This window comes from Ptychodera flava (genome assembly GCF_041260155.1).
Source record: "Ptychodera flava strain L36383 chromosome 23 unlocalized genomic scaffold, AS_Pfla_20210202 Scaffold_23__1_contigs__length_28996876_pilon, whole genome shotgun sequence".
NCBI lineage: Eukaryota > Metazoa > Hemichordata > Enteropneusta > Ptychoderidae > Ptychodera > Ptychodera flava.
The window spans coordinates 8714822-8734565 of record NW_027248277.1 but is presented as its reverse complement, the minus strand read 5'-3'; the positions used below and the strand labels follow the sequence as shown (position 1 = coordinate 8734565).

At 36.6% G+C, this 19744-nt stretch overlaps 2 long non-coding RNA genes across 2 annotated transcripts; both read left to right on the top strand.

Annotated features, from left to right (window-relative positions):
* Positions 1 to 4824: 4824 nt before the first annotated feature.
* On the top strand, positions 4825 to 14173 carry LOC139124171 (uncharacterized). The gene is made up of 4 exons (XR_011549877.1): positions 4825 to 4984; positions 10549 to 10646; positions 11054 to 11130; positions 11992 to 14173. It is a non-coding gene; the product is annotated as an uncharacterized lncRNA (long non-coding RNA).
* On the top strand, positions 7584 to 8604 carry LOC139124170 (uncharacterized). The gene is made up of 2 exons (XR_011549876.1): positions 7584 to 8042; positions 8429 to 8604. It is a non-coding gene; the product is annotated as an uncharacterized lncRNA (long non-coding RNA).
* Positions 14174 to 19744: the final 5571 nt, after the last annotated feature.

Sequence of the window (19744 nt, the reverse complement as noted above, 5' to 3'; positions counted from 1 at the left end):
GAGGTTATTGGAGAAGTTGGCAGAAGTCGTAAGATAGCTTCTAGTATTGTTAGCTGTATCATGTCATTATATCTTATGTACTTTACTTTAGTTCTATTTGATAAAAGCAGATAGCTAATTTTTTCAGTTATTTGTACCCTGCCTCAGCCATGGTTGTGTTCCAATCTTCAACACAACTGAGGGAGTGACAGTGCTGCTGAAGCAAGATTTGATTTTGAAAGAAGTTTCAAAACGCTGAGAACACTTCAAAGTGACTCGCAACATTTATGTTGTTTGGAGAGTCAATGGACTAGCATTTTGCACTCTAAATTAATTTCAATCAGTATAGCTTGATTAACCCTTTCACCACAATGGTTTGGCCCAGACCCATTGTTTTTCAATAATGACTTCAATCCTGTTTACAGGGACTTTGGGTGAACAGGCTAAGTTTTCTTGCCATTAGAAAATCTTGTTAAATGGTATTTGTTTGTCCTCCTGACCACTGTCAAAATATCATAAATCTGATGGTTGTTTGGTGAGCATGTAATGAAAGTCATCAGTCTCAAGTCTCGTCACCCCCTAATTCCATTTTCACAGTCCACGACCACCATTGATAATGATGGGTTTGGGTCAAACCATTATGGTGAAAGGGTAAAGATAACTTCATAATTCCATCCTAGATGTGCAAAATAAACATATTTGGAGTTTTAAGGAAGGCTTTTTTGAAATTTATTTTTAGAATAGAAGAAGACAAGTAGTGCCATGTTTGATATACATGTTGAGATACACAGTATTCAGCTTGTCTGTACATATGTAGACTGCATTGTTATTGTTGACGGGTGAATTCTGGTCTGGACTCCATTCTACACATATACTCATTGTTGTTGACAATTTAAATAGTTGGCATTTCAGCCTGCTCTTGGGAGTAGAACAAACTTGCAATCGAAATATAAAACATAATTCATTAAAAAATCATCAAAAGTCACAGCTACTAGTCCTTTAAATCACTGAATTTTGAATTTATTTATACTTATGATTTTGATTGTTTCTTTCACAGAATCCTTTGAAATCACAGTCAATGGAAAGGTGCTGTTCTCCAAACTGAAATATGGCGGCTTTCCATACAACGAACAGGTAGGTCATGACCTTTTACTCTTGAACTTTCACATTTGAACTATGTCACCTGTCAACGGAATCACAGACCCATACAGCTTCACAACAGAGATTGTTCTTACAAACAAGCTGTGGAGGTTTATTTGTTAAGGATGAACCATTCAAAAATATCCTGAAACAGATATTTGACTAACGTGCCTTGGAACATGAATTACCTATGCAAGATATAGTGTGGAATGTAAAGTTGCTGCTGTCATACACATTGGAAACCACTTATGTCACACTTTACTATTGTGATTGCATATCCTTTTGCAAAAGTACCTGGCCCTGTAATATGTATAAAAATTATAGCGGGTTAGTAATGTAGATTTTTAGTGTAATTATACATGTTCAAGGGCCCATTATCAGCATAACTTGCCCTGAATTTAGTATTAATATGCACAGGAAATGCAGTAATAAAAGGTAGATTTTTTTGTTACTGTACAGAGTTAAGGGCTAATTTATCAGAAAAATGTAACTGTTTGGTGGTCATGTCAGGTGACAGTGACCAACAATTACAACATCCATTGCATGTTTGAAACACCCACTATTTAGTTGTGTCGACACAGCATGTATACATGTAAAATACACTGTTATTGTTTACATTCAAATTCTAGTCCAGACCAGAATTCATTTGTCAACAATAACGATGCAGTCTGTATGATGTACAGGCTGAGTTGACAAGCTGAATACTCAATATCTCAACATGCTGTTGGGAGTAGAACCAAACATATTAGGGATGGACCATTAGACCTTGGGAGGGGATGGTCAAAAACGGGAAAAAAATTCAAAGCAAAAAATCTGGATAAAAAAAATCTTCAGACTGGTTTGCAAAATAAAAAATAAATGAGAAGGCAAAAAAATGATAGATCTGACAGTTTGAAAAAAAATTAGCATATCATGAGTTACTTTGAAAATTTTTTTTTAAATTTATGATTGTAAAAAAATATTCACAAACTGATTGCGACCACCACCAACCTCTCAAAATCTAATGGTCTGTCCTTAGTTGACATCAAAACACTATACAATATTATATAATAATAATTTGAATTTTTGATCCACAGGTTGTCACGCTGTGAAGGAGTACCAGGGTGGTGACATTGAGGAATTGAAAGACAGTCAATATTCTTGCATCATCTTGTAGGAACTCAGACCATTTTGATATCATGAGAGGACATCATGGATGCTTTTTCCCCCTATATCGGCCAAGATATTGGTTTGTTCCAAAGGCAATCAATTAGGATTGGTTCAAAGAATAACACTTAGGAGGTTCAATAGGATGATCACTGTAAAACGGTATTGATTGCAGTAGTATTTAATTGAAATGCTGAAATTGCTGGAATTTAAGTCATTGTATATTTATTAGAATTTGAGGGTATCTTCTCGACAAAAGTCATACACTGCAGATGATATATATACATACATACATATATATATATATATATATATATATATATATATATATATATATATATATATATATATATATATATATATATATATATATATATATATATATATATATATATATATACATATATATGTATGTATATCTCCCCAATCAAGAAATTTTCAGATATTCTTAACCAGTTCACCACCACCCATTCCCTATTCAACATTGATAACAACTGGTTTGGACCAACCGTGTAGGTTAAAGAGTTCAAATGACACAAAGATTTCACAAATCCCTGTATGTCCAACTTTTCATCCTAAGACCATGCGAGGCAAATTTGCAGTTCCATAGTGATAAATCAGGGAAACATTCAACTACAATGCAAAATATTTTGGACAGTGTTTGATGTTCAAAATAAGTTACAAATATTCAATAAGCGATCAATCCTTTTACTGCTGCTCTCTTTCAAAATTAACCATTTCCATCTAATTTGCATAAGCTTATATTTCCCCAATCATTCCAGGGCTAGTCAATTTCACAGAGCACCATGATGTCTACCATTTTGTAAATTCTGCCCCTCGACATGAGCTCTCAGCAGCTTTTACCCAATGACAGTGTATGAACAAAGAGAATGTCTCACTTTATGCACTTGATGAAATTTGTAAAATCTTGAGAGCTCAGGTTGAAAAAAGCAAGATTTGCAATCTGGAAATCATTTTATAAAAACCCAGAAAAAATAAAATGTCACTAAAGTTATTACAAGTTTCTAGAGTTTTGTAACAGTACCACTGTTTTCAAAACTCGGTGTCCATAAAATCATTGAATCATTTCAGTCATGTCATAGTGTACATGACAAAGAATTTATCCAGTGATGTAACATTTTCCGATTTTTTTTTTGTGTCTTTATTTTTGCATATTCCAGCAAGTATCATGATAATAATATCCTTCTTAGGACAGTAGAAAATGTGATTTGCAATAAAATTTTGAAAAACAGATCGAAGTTTATCTTTTCAAAATTGTATGTATTATTGTCTCTGTTGTTTACAGATTCATTGTCAACATGTAGCTTGTATTCTTCTTCTTGTTAGCATATTTTGAATCTCACGCTCTTGTCCTGAAGTCAGGCTGGTATTATGGTAGCATGTGCCTCAAAAATGAAAGACATAAACTTTTGCTTGAAATTTCTATAAAGGGAGATTCAACCATTCCTTTTAAAAAAAGGAATTAAAAATCAGCTGTCAAAATTTGGTAATAGAGAAAGGAATCATGTGTCAGACCAAATATGTGTTGTAAAAGTTTGAGAGCCTGAATATCGACGTTCTACTGTATTGTCTCTATATCTTCCTCAAAGGTGAGGTTGCAATTTCCAAAAAAATTCCCAATTGTCTTATATAAGAGTGGCAAATCCAAGTTACAATCGGATTATTCTTTCCTAGCCTAGTGTAAGAATAAATTTATTTGCATTTTTCTGCTGTTTCAGGTATAACTACAGTTATACTGTGCATTCAATTATTGATTTTTATTGCTGCTTATTACTTTCAAAAAAATATGTGAAAAATCTTGTGATTTTAGCAAGTCCTGGCAGTAATTTCATTTTTGTCTTGAGTGCCACAACAGCCTTTGTGTTGTGATTCTGGAAAGAATTGTGTTGTGAATTTTTGTGATGACATTGTATTTGTACTCGACGAGAATTAACTGTGCTTACAAATGTACAAAAATAACCAATAACCATGAAGATTCGAAAACTGTATTTTCTTTATCTTTCGTAAAGTTGAATGTTGCAAATTCAATAATCCTTGATATTCGCCGATTTGAAGTGGTTTTGCAGGAAACATGGATAGGAGCAAAGTACACGACACAGCATACCCTACAACAATGCAACTTACATGTTAGGCTGCCCTCTATAGTCACAATATGCCTGCTCTAAACTTTATAATACTGTACTTCAAATATGCGCCAGTGTTCGAACATGTACTACCTCCAAATAGTAATAAACTTATGTCTGACAAAACATGAGTCTGTGCATTTTTTAAACACGAAACCATCCTTTAAAGATATAATTACTACAGGCAAGTTACCGAAGAAACAGTTTGGATTAATACAGGACAAATACTATCAGTTCAGAAATAATAAGTCTCTTTTATAATAGATACTATTTGGACAAAATAGTAAATAGGATGAACAAAGCGTTTTATCTACATTTGTAATTACCTGTCTTCTGAGCGCGCATGCGAGATAAATACGGGTTGTGTTGCAATGTAAAGATACTATATTGAGGACACCCCCACCCCGAATGGAATAGTCCGTCCCGTATTGATCGTAAATACTGCGACTGTCATCATAGTTGTACCCAGTGTCTCAGATAAACACGATCTCGCGTCTGCCTCGCTTTTGACATTTGTTGGGCGTCTTTTGAAGTTTTCTAGCTAGCGAAATGGCCAAGATACACATTGAATTCTGGTGAGTACGAATAGTGTTCGAGTGAGCGTGGTGGCATGTGTTAACCTTTTTTGCAGTCTCACTAACTTGCATGGTTTGTAGTCTGTCATTGTCAACGGCATACCTCCAGTAGCTGCAGTACAGTAGCTCGAGGTTTTGCCTGGGTATTTGGGTCGGACGGCAAAGTGGTTTTGCCGTCCGACCCAAATACCCAGGCAAAACCTCGAGCTACTGTACTGCAGCTAACCTCCCAGGTGCCTAGGTAATGTGCCGCTATTCTCTTCGGTATTTCCGATACGTGGGTTGTGCATGCTCTTACAATTTTACTACACTTCCTTCAAATTACACTCCAACACCGGCGACACACATGGCCCCATTTCGGTGACACGATGGCCGTCGACCTGGGCTCTGCCCACAGGTGGCGTGGAAGTGTGAACAATGTGACGCAATAATATCAAAAGGGCTTCGCGAAGCGACGAGCCAAGCGCCTTTGGTGTCCGAAGTTTGGTCCTACGACCATGGCACAGGCGTACGGAATGTTTCGTAGATCGTCGTCGGATGGGAAGTGACTGACAATGTGAGGCCGAAGGCTGTAATATTCCTTATTTATTACACCTCACTCATTCAGCGTGCACTGCCAGTGGTTAAACAAGACTCACGTGACATGTAAAAGAACGTGATGATGCCCTCTGCGAAAGTGATGATGCCCTCTGCGAACTTGATGATGCCCTCTGCATTTGATATTACATGGATGACGTCAGTTTATTTAGTGCGCAACCTTTCTGCGCGTAACAAATTGTCGTTCGCTTGTAGGCCTACTTGCAGTAGGCAACTATGGCTGCAAAACGTCATGCAGAGCTGTCACCGGCACAATTGGACGATATTTTGATGCAAGTAAACAGCAAACGAACGAAAATAGCAACAAGGAATGCAATTTCTGTGTTCAGCGACTATGCAAGCAAGAAATTTGGATACGCCACCGAAGAGATCGGCAAACCTTCAGCGGCAACCCTAGACTTGGCACTGACAACATTTTACGCTGAGGTCTGGACTCGACTCATGCAGAAAGGCGAACTGTACTCAAAGAAGTTTGTTCGGTGTAATAAAAATAATAACCTCGGGCTGGTGGTCATGATTGCCTACGGCTCGGGCATCATCAATATTTCGATCATGACCCAATCCCTTGGGCAGGCAATAAATCGTGATCTTGCCCTCGCTCTCATGTGTTATTATTTAACTCTTCCTACCTCCATGCTTACCCTTATGAAAATGAAACTGTGCGGCAGCTCTGCTGTAGACTAGCGGCAGCTCTGCCGTAGAGTTGCTGCACTAGTGCTGCACAGGAAAGCTGTGCAAGAGAGGCTGTGCAGGAAAATGCAGCTAGCTGCAGAGTTTCTGCACAGTGTTAATCTGAGCAGAAACTGTGCAGCAGGAGACAAAACTGTGCAGCTTCTGTGCAATAATCTCCATACTGTACACCTTGTGTGCGGCAAATGTAAAATGTGTACAGCTTGTGTACAACAGACCTTGAAGTGTGCAGCTTGTGTGCAGCAGGCCATCAAAGTGTGCAGCTTGTGTGCCAGAAATGACAATTATGTGTACAGATTGTTATTGGTTATTGCTGCAAATATGGAGCAACACATGATGGGCACATTGCCGAGTATTTTATTACCGGGAGTACAGTGTACCATTGCACTTCGTGACCAGTCATATTCAAGAAAAAAAACTGACCTTTCATTTATATTTTGCATTCATTTATTTTTATAACAGACAATCCAACTTTTAAATTATAAAAACTGTTAGATAATGGACAGCTTTTAAAGCACAGTTCAGCTGGTGAAAGCGACACAGGCCTAAACTCAACAACATTGCAGGATGATGGATATAAAGAGTACATCTGTATTATACAGCAGTGACATGTAACATCATTACATGAGTACCCCCTTCGACGATCTGGTTTGGTAAATCAAGGTTCAATCGACAACTGAATTTTTAGGAAAACAAATTTTTAAAACAGGGACTTGTCTGACTTGCAAGTTAAACTCTGTATTTTCTGCGAGTGATACCAAAATGCACTGAAACAGTTTCGAACGAAATCTATGATGGTCTGTAACTTGTGTAAGGACGCGTCGTAGACTTTGTTACTGCAAATCTGTACCTTAAAAATATCGACAGATGAGAACTTTTCATTGTAGAAACAAACAAATAAACTTCAATGTCGCAGGACCCGCTACTAGTACCTTGGCTCCAACCAGGGCCGTGACGTGTTCAGACTTCACGCTATAGCAGTGTATACAGTATACGGTACGTACGTACAGTGCCCAGCACTGGAAGCTAAGTCTGTGTCCTGTCATCGCTAACAAAATCTCGCTTTCTGTTATGACTGGATTGATATTCAATGCTTTTGTCCATGTTTTCAGCGTTAGATAATTGCCGAGCACAATTTTGGGGTGTTTCACACTCCATCCTGACCGCTGTACGAAAATCCAATACGCTGCTTCGCTAACGTCCAGCGCTGAGCTGCAGCCGACATGTTTACACTTGAGGTCACGGTTCATCAAGTTCAGTTCGCGCATTGATATTGAATCTTCGTGTTGAAAGAAATTTTTGAGTCTTTCTATGATGAAAATAACCAGTTTCATTATACTTGTAAATTGGGTGCTCTATCAAGTATAAAACATAACGGATTGGTGAATAATGTAGAGTCAATTCCAACGTTTAAAAACGGGACTACATTATAAATCGCGCAATGATTTACAGATCGCACTTCCGTTAACGTCATGAGGCTTGATCGGCGCGAAGTTAGATTTTGGTACCATCGGCTGTGTACTTGTTGTTAGGGAGTTATCTAGTGGACAATTTCGTGATCTTTCTATGGAATCGCCAGGCAAATGATATCACAGTGTTGGAAAAACGTGTATACAGCACCAGGGATAGACGGGTTTCAAAATTTGTGAACGTGAACAGCAGTAAAAATGCTCACTATGTTTTCTAAGTATGTACACACGGTTCGGAGAGACCTGCAACCGGAACCGGGATCGAATCATCCAGCCTCTGCGAGCAATTCTCAAATGTACCGGTAAGTCAATGTACCGTCCGTCTGTTCATCGCTATAATGTTCTGTAATCGTTGCATTGCTATGTTTACCTACAGATGAATTTTCGTTGAGTACTGATTCATACTGAATTCACTTTCGTTTCACAACAGTTACAGTAAGTGCTGAGATTTTTGCAGATTGTCGCCGCCGTTGGTATGTAAACAACATACGGCGAGCTGTCCGCTGTTTGACATTTGATCATTATTAATTTAATAATCATAAATGTATATGCATTTTTTTGCTTCAAGTTTTCAACTTGTTTGTCTCTTTTCAAATGATTATTGATGTCTATCATCAAATTGCGATGTTTTATGTGTGGTCAAACGGTAAAGACTTATACTCTTCCCTGAACGATTTGTATTTTTCAGAATGCATAGTGAGGAAGGGACAAGAAATTCAGAGAACAGAAAGCCAAATCGCAGCCTATGACAGTAATGTAAATGTTACATGAAACTTCTCGAGTCAAAAGAAATTCTCTTGAAGATACTTGTGGCATGAAATGAACATGGCATTTAAAATAAATCGTACCACAATTTGAATTTAATCTTTTTTCTCTCTGTCTTTTTATTTAACAATAACTTTATTTGCGCTGACCATTTTTTCTTGTGATACTGGATTTCAGAGCTTAGTTGGATAATAAAACACATCTTGTGCTTTCCACAGTCTGTCAGGTTTTCAACGGTGTCACTAACATTGGCCATGTTTACACAAGCGATTTTACAACTTCTGTGTACATATCTGAGCTGAACGTATTATATCCTTGGAAAAGATAAAAACGTTGAAACTTATGGTACAATACAAGAAATTTTGCTGTCACTTAATGCTGTCACTTAATTGTGTTGCTTCTTTGGTTTTCAGTATCTATCGTCTATTTAATAATGTATTTCGTTTTCTTACTGTTGCTGAAATGGTAAAAGTTTATCCCAGAGCTGATTGCTGTGGAATTATGCCAACTTATGAAGGAAATTTTGCATTTTGTGGTTTGCGGCAAATCTGCAGTAACATGCAAAATAATTTGCCGCAAATTTTACCTACTCCTGGTAGCTGTCCTGCAAGATACCACAATTTTCTGTGAAGTTCCTGCACAGTCTTTCATGTACTCTGTAGTTCAAAGGGCTATTGTGCAAACACAGGCTTCCACATTTCCAACACAAAGTTACTGCAGTTACTGTTTTCAGCATCTCTTGCATTATATATTTGCTCAGTGTAGCTAATGTGTATAATGCAAAAGAATCACCTTACAGCAAAGCTGCTGCAACTTGTTGTATTGTTGCACAGTTCCTGCACAAAGCTACCGCACAGTTACTGTTTTCATTGCTTCTTGCACCTGTGCGGCAGCAACTAATTTGCATGAGAAAAAATCGCCTTGCAGCAGAGCTGCCGCAACCTGCTGTATATTGCTGCACAGTTCCTGCACAAAGCTGCCGCACAGTTACTGTTTTTATCATTTCTTGCGCCTGTGCGGCAGCAGCTAATTTGCATGCGAAAAAGTCGCCTTACAGTTGAGTTACAGTAATTGTCTGTTGCACTAGTGCCGCACCTGTGCAGGAACACTGTGCAGCAGGCTAAAAATTTTCATAAGGGTATACAGTACCTTCGGCCTCACAGTGTCAGTCACTTCCCATCCGACGACGATCTACGAAACGTTCCGTACGCCTGTGGACCATGGGACCAGTTTTACCAATTCTGGATGCGCAAAAATCTAAACCACAAAAATGCAACGATCTTCGGTTTCGTCGTCGACAGAGCAGAGCGTGGCGGAGTTGGTTCCATGCCACCGTTTGATAAAGAGTGCATGATCTGTACGTAATAAATTTATTGAGTACGCTGATTATCTCTTTCAACCCACCCATAACCACCAATGCGGTGGTTACCAATGGAGCTAAAAAGTCTTTCAGTTCCATGGGTTACCAAAGCACAGAAGGTGACATGAAAACACAGGCACATCGCATCTCATTACTCAAGGCCCCTGCGACGCAAGATTGCAACGTATTTCTGGTTGCGTCACATTGTTCATGTAACGAGCGCCTGTTGGCCTTTGACACTCTAAACCGTAAACGCCATAAACGCCATAGTTATCCACAAGCTTGGTCGATCAAGTATTGAACGCGAATCGCTTGATCCAAGAGAACTTTTGAATATTACATGTAAGTTGATATAAAAACACCTTTTGGGGTCCGTTCTGTCTGACATTGTTGAGTCAGCCCAACACAAATATGTATATGTAAAATTTTCTTGATTCAAAGAGAACGTTGTTCAGTGCTCATCCACCTGGTCACCCCCAGATTTCCTGTGAGTAGATCTACAATCACCCTCGATACCAGTTGGTCTGGGTCAAACCATGATCATGAAGGGGTTAATGCAGCTGACAACACACCCTACCACAGGACAGTTGGACTTCCATTGATTGTAGTCCCCTCGGGAACCGCTGACTACTGAATAAATATTTAAAAAATCGTGTTTTTTTTCGTTTCTTTTTCAATTGCAGTAGTGGATGAGGTTACATCAGCCGCTATCATGCGCTTGCTAACAAAATTCGTAAAGCAGCGCCAGATGCGGAGATTACTGGTACAAGGGGTCGACGGGGTGAGTTGCATTGTTTTTCTGGAGGGTCTATGATACCATTTCGCATGATTGAATAATTTCTAATGTGTTTGCATAGATAAATATATATTTGCATAATTTGGAATGCTACTTTTTGTTTCTTTTGATAATACATTTACATTCAAATTTGCAATCTGTAGTCTGTCTAATATCACTGCCAATTAGTAAAGACTTCTTACATGTAATAATATATTTGCATGAAGAAATGCACTTTAGAAACAGCTCCATTTTGCCACTTTCTTTAAATACATTCAACTTAAACCAGCTGTATTATCTTAAATTTACTGATATTTGAAAATTAATTGATATTTTAAGTGCAAAATGACCGCTCAAAAATTTTTATTTTCTTCTTTCAATGTTTTGAAATAAAACTTTTGCTCTTCTGCCAGGATCTTTTGAGATTACTGTCGATGACAAGCTACTGTATTCCAAACTAAAGAGTGGTGGCTTTCCAGTTGAAAAACAGGTAATCTTTCAGTTGCGTTTGAGGGCCAGTCACAGTAACTTTTGATGATTTTTTCTCTGTTCTTATTAGTAATGTCAACTATGCTTTCGTATTCTACTCCCTAAAGCATGTTGATGCACAGTGTTCAGTTTGTCAACTCAGCCTGCATTGTCATTGTTGACCAATGAATTCTGGTCCGGACTGGAATTCAAATGTAAACAATTACAGTGCATTGTACACCATATAGATCTGTGTTGACAAGGGGGATACACAGTGTTTTAATAAGTTTTTCTGGTATGCAAAAATAAACTGTAGGAGACATTACAAATAAAAGATGTGGAAAAAATCATCAAAAGTAACTGCTTATTTTTTAAAGGGACTGTTTGATGTCGAGGGATTCAGTCTCTCAAATAATGCAAAGTTTTTAACGTTTCTCTTACACATGCTTCATCAACAGAGACTTGGTATAGCATATCTAGTACAATCCCAGTAACCCTATAAGTTAGAAAATTCCACTCATGTCTGTCCACCTGCCAGCAGTTAGGGGGGCTAGTTATGACCCCTTAGTTTGCCCTCACCCAAACATGGATTTCTGGAAACTTTGCCGAGTGTTCGGAATGGTGGAAATTTATTTGGGTCAACCCGATATCTTTACGCATGACCCCAAACAGCCTGTATCACTGGTAGTTTGTATGCATCGGGGGCGCATCATATTAGTGTAGAGGCACATGTGTCCCTTGCTATCAGAATTACAAAAGAGACAAATATTGTTCCGATGCCATTAGCATGGTTTTGTGCCAAAGCATATCTTTGTTAGGTTACAGCAGCTCTCGTACCTTTTTACGTCATTGTTGTTTTCATTGTTTGGTTTGTTTCCCTGAGGTTGTCATTGCAATCCAGGACTACAGAGGTGATTATATCCAAGAGCTGACTGACAAGCAAGCCAGCTCATGTGTAGTTCTGTAGACGACCATCAAATCAGCAATGCAACAAGATGTGGACATCATGGCTGCTAACAATTTCCATCTAATGCACGATTTAAGGCAAAGATACATGTCTATTCATATGTAAATGATATGTGTTTATTGATATGTAAATGAGATGGCTCTTTTGTATGTAAATTATGTTTATATATTCATTTGGAATGAGGTGAAATGTTATGTTTTACATATATTTGCAACCTTTCTATAACAGCAATGAAGAGACGTGCAATAAGTTCATTTGCATACAAGTGGATCTTTAACTTTGCCTTGTGTCGTGCATGGCTTTTTTTCAGCAATGACCTGTTGACTACTTGAGCGTTTTAATCAATCTCCAAATTCTGAAGTGCTGGTAATTTTAAAATTTGACAAAAATCAGTGTCCCTCTCCAGCTGACTTATTAACTTATAAGATGCCTTGTGGTTAATTTTGTGGATGATACCATTAGTTGAGCAAGTACTGGGTAAAGGTTTACTTTACAGCACCATGATGTCCCCCATTTGAAAATTGTGTCCCTCAGCATGAACTTACAACCCCTTTACTGAATGATGGTGTCGGAATAAAGAGTTTCTCAGTTCCTTCACTTGATGAAACAATGTAAACATTGTGAGCTCAAGCTGAAATGACAAATTGCAAAATGGATAGAAGAACATTTTTAAATAATATTTAGAAAAGACTCTAATTATTTGTTGGTAGGAATTTTTATGAAAATTGTATTTTATGGTCTATTTTCATATTATAAAGTCTATGTTACCATCTCTAATATGGAATATATTACCCTGTCATGTAATATCAGTTTTCCCTTATGAGTTCTTTACAATTTTATAACGCAGTCTGGTGTATGTTAAATCTGATGTTTTCCTCGCATAGGTTGTTACACAGAAGATTGTGTTGTCAGCTGGTTCTGTTATCATTTATCACAGAGACGAAACAGTTCACAGTTGTTGAATTAAACAGACTAAAATTTTTAAATCATTTGTTGCAATGTCATAAAAGAAATTTTCAGTAAAGAAAGATTTGTTTATAAGTTGAAGCAGAAAAAGAATAACTTCTAATGTGAGAGATTAGATCTTCTATTCTTAATATACCAAAGCAATCATTTAACTCTACGACCTTCATCTGACTCTAGTTCTTGAGCATTATGTGTGCAATTAAAATGTCACAAAACCACTTACGTAACAAAGTCCTATTCTCTGTTTTAACTGAAAATATAGATGTGCAGTGATTATAATATCAACCTTTTTTTAAAACTGGGTGGAGATTTTTTGTAGTGATGTATATATTCCACCTATGTTATATGTATATTTGTCTCGCATCTTTTACATCATAAGAAATGGATGTGTAATAATCATGATTGTGACATACAGTTATCACATGCAAATGCAAATGCTACAGTGATATTTTTCACTAGAAATTTCACACACTTTATGTAAACGGCTCACCAACGCTATTTATATCATTCCAGATTTTATCGTTTAAAATTTTACCAGAGTAATTTTTCATCAAAAGTCAAACATTTTACAATGTGTGTCCCATGAATAAAGTATGTTTGGAGAGTCAATATTATCTTGTTTTCTGGCAACATTTATTGCATGATTTCACATTGACATCCACCATCAAACCCCGGACTATTTCCACACAATATACACTTCTTCAGCACCTCAAACTCTAAAGTGTACTGTATTTTAGGGTGCAGTCTTGCAATGGAAATGAGGCTGTCAGACCAAAGATTGGAAATAAATTTTTACCCATTTACACATTTTGTTTCTGAAGAATTGTCTTCCAATGCAAAGATAATGTGTTCCATGAGTGGATGTAAACAAGGATTTTATCACAATACGGTATCTTTTTCTCTGCAGCCATTATCTACTGTGCAACAATTGTGACGTTATTTTAAATCGTGACATTATTTTAAATCGTTTGATGTGGTTTGCTTTTCAAAGACTTCGCTGATTGTATTTGGATTGAAACATTGCCCTCTATGGCCAGAAAATGTTGTGCTTTTGATTTTGAGCGGTGTTGATGTTCTTCAGTTGCTATCTTACCTACAAAATACAGAAATAAAAATATTTTCGCATACCCAATATTGTTTTTTGTTTTTGCTTTATGGACGAAGGGATTTTATTGTCATGTTCAGTTTACTGAGCACTAGTGACGTAAATGCATGGGATTGACACGCACAATATTTCGTATGTGTTTGTGTTTATGTGTGTGTGTTTGTGTTTATGTATGTATGTATGCATGCATGTGTGTGTGTGTGTATGTATGTATGTACATACCGTATTTGCTAATTATCAGACGGGATCAGCAACATGAAATTGATGTTATTATAAGGGGGGCTTATAATCAAGCAACCTGATGTTTTCCAGCAGCATGCGGCACTTCTAATGCCAATGTGTCAACTCCGCAGAACTCTCAACTTCCCACTTTTGTCAGAATGTACAAAAACTTACATGGGCAAGATTTGATCAACTGTTCCTGCGGTCAATTTTTGGTTGTAAAAATTTTTGGATGTATGGCAATTTTGAAAATCACCTAAAAGTTGGGAGGGTCATCTACTGAAGCTAGGTTTTGTAAATGGATGATATACGGTATGTAAACGTATGTATATATTATAGAAGGAAGTTGGACATTTGGAATGCTTTGAAAACACACACACACACAGGCATAACTCACAGAAACTTAGCTTTGTAGTGTAGCACGTATTCTCCAAAATCCACCAGAATCATTCACAATCTCGTCATAAGCACCAGTACGCACTGAAAATGTCTGATCATTTTGTTACATTTTTATTCTTAACTATATCAACTATGAAATACAGGAAAACAGAAAAACTGGAGAACATGTACAATTATACAGGAATAAAATCTTGAAAAACACTTTCTGGAATTATGGGTTCTGCACCCGATAATTTGGGAAAACAACTTCAAAAATACTGGTGTTTCTAAACAAGCACGGGTTAGGGCGCCCTCACAGTTGAAAATTCTTTCTCAGGAGAGTTGTCAAGGACATTGAAGCTGCAATATGCTCACTGGTTGTTAACAATACTTTCAACTTTCCAAATTGCATTTCTGACACACTTCCTCAAAAAAATGCAGAAATAATTTATCAAATGAGCAAAAGCTTGAATCCAAACATCTCTCGTACATTAATACTGGCTTCGAGCACATCACAACAGTACCGTATATATCTTGGTAACTTCCAAGTCAACCGAATCCTAGACAGTTGAAGTCCGTCTCACTTCCGCAAATTTGCAAAACCAGATCTATACTCTCAAATTTTAAACTGCGAGGGCTCTCTAACTTTGCCCTGTGTCAAAGTTCATCACACATGGCTTACAATTTCAGGTTTACATACTTAAGTTGGCAATCCATAGGGTAAACTATCCCAAATTCAAACTAAATGAACACCACATTTACAACTATTTTAACTTTTTACAAAGGAATGTCTTGTGCCCTTTCTATTTTCATTATTTGAAGTTTTAGATTTTGATTTAAACTTTTAACATCTAAATCGGCAAAACTGATGATCAAGCCAAAGTTTATTTGTAGTCGTGACAACGTCAAATCACCAGATGGTGGGTTCACAGAAATGAAAATATCAGGGTAAAGGTTACAAAAATGGCCAATTTTTTCATGGTCTCGAAACCGCCATCTTGGATTAGACTGATTTGATTTGATTTGGATAGATTTGATTAGATTTGATCCAGTGAAACGGAATTAATTTCACAGATTTGATAAACTGAATTCACATCTGCCTTGATTAGGTTAATCTGGATTAACTTGATATGATTTGATTTAATAAGACTAATTAAGATTTCACTTCATTCTATGGGAAACCTTAAACCTATAATTTGATAACATTCGATACTTATCATCATCTAATTTGACATGATTTTCTCTCAGAAGTGGAGTGATTTTCAAAACTTTGGTTCAAAACTTTGGTGTCAATAATTTTCCAAAAGAAGGAATTTTACTTGGTCAACAAGCTGCAGGATTTCACTCCAAACATTTGGTTGATGTTATATTGGAGCCAATCGATGGAAAATACGACAATCTTTCAGATACTCTGGACTTATGAACCATTTCAGAAGGGAGGATTGAACAACAGAAGCACTATTATATGTGACTTGATTCTGAATCTGTGTGAAAAAAAATCTCAATTTCTTGTATATTTCTTATGCAAGAGGTCAGGTCAAAGTTGAAAGGTCAAATCAGTGCAGTTAGAATCCTTCCCCTAAACTACAACTTGCCTTGAAAGTACTGCTTTAACAATATAACAATGTTTAACTTCAACAATTTTGTTTCACAAGAGGAATACATTACCTTTTCCATCTCATGGTTTAGCCCAACCCTTTGTTATCAATAGTGATTACAGACCAGTTTACATGAAATCTGGGGATGAACGCTTAGGTTAAAAAGAGCACAAGACATTTCCAAAATTTTGGCATCTCTGTACAGTGAATACACATGATACCCTAGAACTAAAAGACAATTTCAAACATCTGTCATCTCTAAAAATATGCCTCTTCTTAATGAAAATACACAACTTCTGTTGTCTTAGCAACAATTTCCAAACTTTTCTCTGTTAAAACTGGTCATCATATATAAGCTTTTTTTTTTTTTTTCTTTTGAACTTCTTAATATCAGTAATTACATGGTAGCATTAAAAGTTTTGAGCTAAGCTTACTTGGCTGTGGGTAGTTTAATAGCTTCCAAAGGACTTCAACAATTTCACAACCTGTTTTGATGTGGGCCCTGTATACTGTATGGCAAGTTGAATATATTTTTGAGGGGCACTGGAAGGAAGAAATTGGATGCACAATGTTTGATATGAATGTGGCAGTATGGTCTTTTAGATGCACCACTGTTTCAACTTAACGCAGACATGCACTGAGAAAGACGAGACATATTTGTTTATAAGATGGAATCAAGAAAGACGAGTCTTCATGTGAACAGTTCTAATGAACATTCAAAATGTATGATACAGAATGTATTTCAATGTTCAGTAAAATTCAATTAATTAGGGTATCTGGAATAGTCATATCTAAGACTGTCATGATTATTCATATTCAGGGCCATCATGTAAATTTATTGGGAACATCATGTATATTAAACAGAGTCAAGGAAATCATGAAAATTCATGTTCAGGGCTGAAAAGAAGATTCATATTTAGGGCTACATGAAGATTCATAACACATTTCATGAATATTCAAAACACATTTCATGAATATTCATCCATGAATATTCATGAAAATTGCACATAAATATTCATCTTCAGGGCCCCATTGCCTTTACCTGTCCTCTTAGCTTTTTCTGAAAGAGTAGACAGATATTCAATGAAACATGCACATATCTGTCACATGGTATGTTTCCTGGTATCAAACAAGACCCTAAATCACACATACAATAAAGCCTTTTGGAAGCTTAGAAAACACACAGACCCAAGCTCACAAAAAAGTTAAAACAAATTCAAAGTATTATGAACATGACACACACGAGAAAAATTTTCATTGATACAAATTGTGAAAAATTTCCTGTCATTGCACGTGTACAGTTTTGAAAGGCTAATAATAAAAAAAAATATCACCGAAGTTCTAGATCTTTCCACTAGGTATTAAATTTTGTTTACCAAGTATTATCAAAATCTGCAAAATTTATCAAATTGTATCCCTATTTATTGCTCACAACGGGTTTTAAAACATGAAATACCACCTTAAACGAATAAATCCCTTTGTTTAAAATATTTTTTGTCAAAGTTTAAAATTTTTGGGTAAATTCCAAGCGCTCCCCAGTGTAAATTCTCCTGTTCAATTTTAAATTTTGCAGATGATGAAATTTCTATATATTTACATCTAAGAATCTAAAAATCATCAGTGTATGCTGTTGAATGAGATGAAATGCATTGAACAAATAATTGCCTAGTAACTAGACAGCCCTGCACGACCTTTGACCTATGAACCCAACCAAAATAAAGGTCACAAACAGGTTATACCTGAGGGAAGCCACAGTTCAGATACAACTAAAATTTTGAAATTTCACTGGCGGCTATATTTGAGTCAAAGGTCAGAGGTCATGTAACATTTTGAGTACACATATTACATCTGGAGAGGTCAATGAATTTCACTTTTTAAAGATTTCTGACAGTTTAAAAGGATATCAAAAACTGTCAAAATACCGCAATGTACAATCCTACCTATAATGTAACATATGACTGTTTATGGTTGAAAAATGTGTTTTCCACAGAAAAAAATTTCAGTTTGTTCATCACGCAAAAAAGGCATTTTAACCCTTTCACCGCCATGGTTCGGTCCAAACCCATTGTTATCAATGGTGAGTGTGGACTTGTTTACAGGGATTGGGGGGGTGAACGGGATAAAATGACCAACAGATGTGATTGAGAATGGACAGAATTTTCCTCAAAGGATGAAAATGATTGCAAAGAAAATATAGAATGTGATAAATAGAGTTTAGGATTAATACTGTCACGTCCCTTTTTCCTTGCTTCAATGTCAAACTTTGTCATAGCTTGAATTTGAATGAAGTCACAGTTTTCTCATGAATATGTATGTATTTGTCTGGAATTTGTTTTTCACAGCTCTCGGAAATCACGTGAACAAGATTTCAGAAAATATTTTGTGATCATAACAGAAATGACACACTAAGGGGCTTCTACTGCAGCAGCAATAAAGACGCTTTACGATTAAAATTGTCAGAATTCTCACAGGTGTCAGCAAATGCTGTAATAGGTATCATGTCCAAAATAGTGATCAAAGCTGCCGTTGGAATATTTGAGATACTGAAGGGGCAAAGGGTTGCAAAGTGGTTTTTGTTGAAACTGAAACTGAAATGAGCAAGGAGCTGACCTTGTTTGAGCTGTTAACCCTTTGAGTGCTGTAATTTTCTCCCGCCAAAATTTTAGTGCAAAATTTTACCAATTTTTATGAATTTTTCTGTAATTTGTTGATAATTTTGGACCAAATGGACATCACATTTCATTTGCTACAGTTTTTTCTCAAAATTTTGGCAAAAATCTGAGAAAAATTGACTGGGCTATATTTTATAAAGGGGACAAAATAGACTTTGGCGCTCAAAGGGTTAAAGTTGTCAATGGTTATTGTTTTTTATGAAAAAGTTGGACCATTAAAGAAGAAAACAGGGGTGACAGCATGCAACTTCACATCGGTGAGTTGTAAGTAAAGGCCAAGATACAAAACTTCAGACTTTTCTTCAAACGTAAGCAAGGTAGGTGATGAAAATACATGGGATCAATGGAGTGCCCTCCCTCTGACCACCATGGTTTGGCCCAAACCCATTGTTATCAATGGTGATTTTGGACCTGTTTACAGGGAATTGGGGGTGAACAGGTTAATATTGATTTGATACACAACTGAATCGTGCATTTTCTGTCATGCAAGTAAATTTTACATATTAGATTAGACTGATTTGGGTTGACAGAAGAAGAAGATTTCAAGAAATTTGAGTTGAGAAATGCTGTTGGTTAGCGGATACACCAGTGGTAACCTAAATATATGCCCATACACCCCTACAGTCTAAAATGGTGCATTCCTTCCGCATTGTGTTTGTGCAATACCGATTGAAAATTTGGGGGTATATTTTAACATGAGTTCATTGTTTTAAGCTGTATTTTAAGTC